The sequence below is a fragment of the Mandrillus leucophaeus genome, unplaced genomic scaffold, assembly GCF_000951045.1.
Source record: "Mandrillus leucophaeus isolate KB7577 unplaced genomic scaffold, Mleu.le_1.0 Scaffold962, whole genome shotgun sequence".
Lineage (NCBI taxonomy): Eukaryota > Metazoa > Chordata > Mammalia > Primates > Cercopithecidae > Mandrillus > Mandrillus leucophaeus.
Genome location: NW_012110497.1, coordinates 210,847 through 216,362, shown reverse-complemented (window position 1 = coordinate 216,362; position 5,516 = coordinate 210,847).

Sequence of the window (5,516 nt, the reverse complement as noted above, 5' to 3'; positions counted from 1 at the left end):
ATAATTTAGAATTGGAAGCAAAGACAGATGGTTAAGATCTTCTCCAGTATCTGAAGAGATCCTTAGCCACAGAGTGAGTCAAGTCAATGCAGAGGTTGTTGGAAAAGTTTCAAAGCCAAGGTTCAGATGGGACATGAGTTAGCTAGTGACAGCTTCTGTAGCACTAGTCTTCATGCCAAAAATTTGGTAGAGTAAGATAATCCCTGTCAGTGAGTTAAATTATTTTATAGGACTTTCCAGGAACTCTCATATGTTCACTGTCATCCCCTTTTTTCTGCTGTCCTCTACCTGTATAGGAAATTATGGAATATTAGGCTTTTGGATTCAGTGTTGGTTTCTTGGTACTTTGGAAGTTCCAGAAAAGAGGAAAAGAATAAATTTGGGGCAGGTAACCAGTGAAACCCACTTTGCACAGCACTCAGCACAGTTAATATGTGTGAATAGTTTTAGGTATCACATGAAAGCACTATATATAGCATTTTAGAGAAAAAATGAGTAAAATTGTGACACTTTTGTATTTTCTCTTGAGTGTTCTGTGTTAGTGAGTCCCTTACCTACCTTGAGACATGACAATGTCCCAGGTTCCCACTTGGAAAACATATTCAGATTTAAGAATTCCATCTCAACTTCTGGTTCACCAATGCCTTCTGCCTCTGACAGTGAACACCTTCATGCTAAATACTTTCAATGATGTAAGTATTTAGTGGAAACAAACCATCATCCAGGTACAGTGCTATCTGAGCCTCCCTTGAGGAACTGAGATAGGTATACAACCCTCCCCCAAACATCCCCTGGTGTGAAAGTTAATGGCTAGAAATTCCCATCGGAGGACTGGCTGTGCATTAAAAGATGAGTCAATATATCCTGAGTCACTCCCTCAAGTCCACATGTTATTTGTGGATAGAAATCATCTTCCCTGTATTTACAACACCCACCACAACACCACTCACAGACAATCAGATGAATAAAGTGAATTGGGTTCCCATTAGAAGGAATTAGCTATTTATGTTAGAAAAAAAAGGAATCTAATCAATTTTGAAAAAAGAGTAAGAAATTAAGTTGTTTGTTTTTTGAGATTTCAAGCACAGTTTAGCAGTTTTACATGTCTAGATTTTCACACTTTGACTTTGCTAATGAAGAGCAAACCTTATGTTATTACATGATTTTACATAATATTCTTTCTTTTTAACTTATATGGCTATGTAGTAGGTATATATATTTATGGGGTACAGGAAAAGTTTTAATACAGACCCGCAATGCATAATAATCACATAGAGAATGCATTATCTATCTCCTGAAGCATTTATCTTTTGTGTTACCAATTCAATTATACTATTATTTTCAAATGTACGATTCAGATATTGACTATAGTCACTCTGTTGTGCAATCAAATAGTAGGTATTCATTCTTTCTATTTTTTTGTACCGGTTAACCATCACCAGCTATCCCCAACCCCCTTCCCAGACTCCACTAACCATCCTTATACTCTGTCTCCATGAGTTCAATTGTTTTGATTTTTAGATCCCACAAATGAGAACATATGTTTTTCTGTGTTTGGCTTATTTCACTTAACGTACTGAACTCCAGTTCCACCCATGTTATTGAAAATTACAGAATATCTTTTTTTATAGGTGAATATTACCCAATTTTCTATATGTGACATATTTTCTTTCCCATTGATCTATGAATGGACACATAGGTTGCTTTCAAATATTGGCTATTGTGAACAGTGCTGCAACAAACCTGGGAATGCAGATCTTCCTTCAATATATTACTTCCTTCAATATATTACTTTCCTATATATATACCCAGCAGTGAGGTTGCTGGATCATATGGTAGCTCTATTTTTCATTTTTTGAGGAAGTTGAAAGCTGTTATCCAAAGTGGTCGTACTTATTTACATTCCCACCAACAGTGTAAAGGGTTCCCTTTCTCCTCATCCTTGTCAGCATTTGTTATTGCCTGTCTTTTGGATAACTGAGGTGAGATGATACCTTATTGTAGTTTTGACTTACATTTCTCTGATGATCAATGATCTCAAGCACCTTTTCATATGCCTGTTTGCCCTTTGTATTTTTTCTTTTGAGAAATGGCTACTGAAATCTTTTGCCCGTTTTTTAACTGGGTTATTAGATTTTTTCCTATAGAGCTGTTTCAGCTCCTAATACGTTCTGGTTATTAATCCCTTGTCAGATGGGTAGCTTGCAAATGCTCCCCCATTATGTGGGTTGCCTCTTTACTTTGTTGTCTGTTTCTTTTGTTGTACAAATGCTTTATAACTTGATATGATCCTATTTATCCATTTTTGCCTTGATTGACTGTGCTTGTGGGATATTACTCACAAAATTTTTGCCCAGACTGATATCCTGGAGATTTTCCTCAGTGGTTTTTTTTTGTAGTAGTTTCATAATCTGAGGTCTTAGATTTAAGTCATTCTTCTATTTTATTATGCTTTTTTACATAGTGAGAGATAGGATCTAGTTTCATTCTGCATATGGATATCCAGTTTTCCCAGGACCATTTATTGAACAGGCTGTCTTTCCCCCAATGTATGGATCTTGGCGGTCTTGTTGAAAATGCATTCACTTTAGGTATGTGGATTTGGTTTTGGGTTCTATATTCTGTTCCATGGCTTATGTATCTGTTTTTATGCCAGTACCATTCTGTTTTGGTTACTATAGCTCTGTAGTATAATTTGAAGTCAGGTAACGTGATTCCTCCAGTTTTGTTCTTTTACTTCAAATTGATTTGAATATTCTGAGTCTTTTGTGGTTCCACATAAATTTTAAGGACGATTTTTTCTGTTTCTTTGAAAAATTTCATTGGTGTTTACATAGGGACAGCATTGAATCTGTAGATTGTTTTAGGTAGTGTGAACATTTTAACAATAGTGATTCTTCCAAAACCTGAACATGAGATATATATTTTTTGGTGTTCTCTTCAATTTCTTTAATCAGGGTTTTATACTGTTAATTATAGATATATTTTACTTCTTTAATATCTAGGCATTTCATTTTATTTCTAGCCATCCTAAATGGGATTACTTTTTTGATTTTCTTTTCACTGTTGGCATGTAGAAATGCTACCGATTTTTGTACGTTGAAATTGGATCCTGCAAATTCAGTGAATTTGTTAATCAGTTCTAATAGATTTTGGGTGGAGTTTTGGGTGGAGAAATATATCATTTTATCTGCAAACAAGGATAATTTGACTTCTTTCCAATTTGGATGCCCTTTATTTCTTCCACTTGCCTGATTGCTGTGGTGAGAATTTCCAGTGCTATTTTGAATAACAGTGGTAACAGTGGACAACCTTGTCATGTTCCAGATCTTACAGGAAAGGCTTTCAGTTTTTCCTCATTTGGTATGATGCTAGCTGTGCATCTATCATATATTGCGTTGATTATATTTTAGGGTATGTTCCTTTTATACTTTTTTTTTTTTTTTGCTTTTTATCATGAAGGGATGTTGAGTATTATGAAGTGCTTTTTCAGTATCAATTGAAATGATCATATGATTTTTGTCCTTCATTCTACTGATATGATGTATCACACATTGATGGGTTTGCATATGTTGAACCCTCCATGCACCCCTGGTATAAATCCCAGGGTCATGGTTGTGATAAGTGATCTTTTTCATGTATTGTTGAATTCAGTTAGCAAGTATTTTGTCAAGGTTTTTAGCATCAATATTCAGAGACAGTGGGCTGTAGTTTAAGGTGTCTTTGGTTTTGGTGTCAGGGAAATACTGGCTTCATATAATAAGTTTGGTAGGATTCTCTCCTCCTTTATTTGGCATCGGATTGGTATTAGTTCTTTCAATATTTGGAATAATTCAGCAGTGAAGTCATTGGGTCCTGGACTTTTCTTTACTGGGAAACAATTTATTACAGCTTTGATCTTGTTATTTGTTACTGCTTAGTTTAGGTTTTGGATTTCTTTCTGGTTCAATCTTGGTAGACTGTATGTTTCCAGGAATTTGTACATTTCTTGTAGATTTTCAAATTTATTGACACATAGTTGCTCATAGTAGCCACTAATGATCCTTTGAATTTCTGCAGTATCAGTTGTAATGATTCCTTTTTCATTTCTAATTTTATTCATTTGTATCTTTTTTTCCTTAGTCTGGCTAAGGTTAAACCAAATTGGTTTAACTTCTCAAAACATGAAATTTTTATTTCATTGACCTTTTGTACTGTTTTATTTCATATTCACTTATTTATTCTCTGATCTTTATTTCTACTAATTTTGAGTTTGATTTGCTCTTGTTTTTCTAGCTCTTTAAGATGCATTGCTAGTTTATTTGATGTTTTTTCTCTTTATGTAGACACTTGTAGCTAGAAAATTCCCTCTTTGTACTGCTTTTGCTGTATCCCATAGGTTTTGGTATGTTGTGTGTATTATTATTTGTTTCAAGACATTTTAAAATTTCTGCCTTAATGTCTCCATTGACCCACCAGTCATTCAGGAGCATGCTTAATTTCCATGTATTTGTGTGGTTTTCAGAGTTCCTCTTGTTTTTGATTTCTAGTTTTATTCTTTTGTGGTCAGAGAAGATGCTTTATATTATTTCAATGTTTTGAGTGTTTTAAGACATTTTGTTACCTAACATATGGTCTATCCTTGAGAATGATTCATATGCTGAGGAAAAGAATGTATACTCCGAAGCCATTGGATGAAATGCTCTGTAAATATCTACTAGATTCAGTTGGTCTATAGTGCAGATTTTTTTTTTTTTTTTTTATTGATTTGCTGTCTGGAAGATCTGTCCAATGCAGAAAGTAGAATGTTGAAGTCACCAGATATTATTGTATTGGGGCCTCTCTATCTCTTATATATTTGTTTTATATATCTGGGTATTCCAGTGTTAGGTGTATATATATTTAAAGTTGTTATATTCTCTGGCTGAATTAACTCATTTATCATTACATAGTGACTTTTTTTATATACTTTAAGCTCTGGGACACATGCAGAACGTGCAGGTTTGTTACATAGATATACACGTGCCATGGTGGTTTGCTGCACCCATCAACTTGTCATCTACATTAGGTATTTCTTTTAATGCTATGCCTCCCCCAGTCTCCCACTCCCCAACAGGCCCTGGGGTGTGATGTTCCCCGCCCTGTGTCCGTGTGTTCTCATTGTTCAACTCCCACTTATAAGTGAGAACATGTGGTGTTTGATTTTCTGTTCTTGTGTTAGTTTGCTGAGAGTGATGGTTTCCAGCTTCATCCATGTCGCTGCAAAGGACATGAACTCTTCCTTTTTTATAGCTGCATAGTATTTCATGGTATATATGTGCCACATTTTCTTCATCCAGTCTATCATTGAGGGACATTTGGGTTGGTTCCAAGACTTTGCTATTGCAAACAGTGCTGTAATAAACATACAGGTGCATGTGTCTTTATAGAATGATTTATAATCCTTTGGGTACATACCCAGTAATGAGATTGCTAGATCGAATGGTATTTCTGGTTCTAGATCCTTGAGGAATTGCCACACTGTCTTCCACATGGTT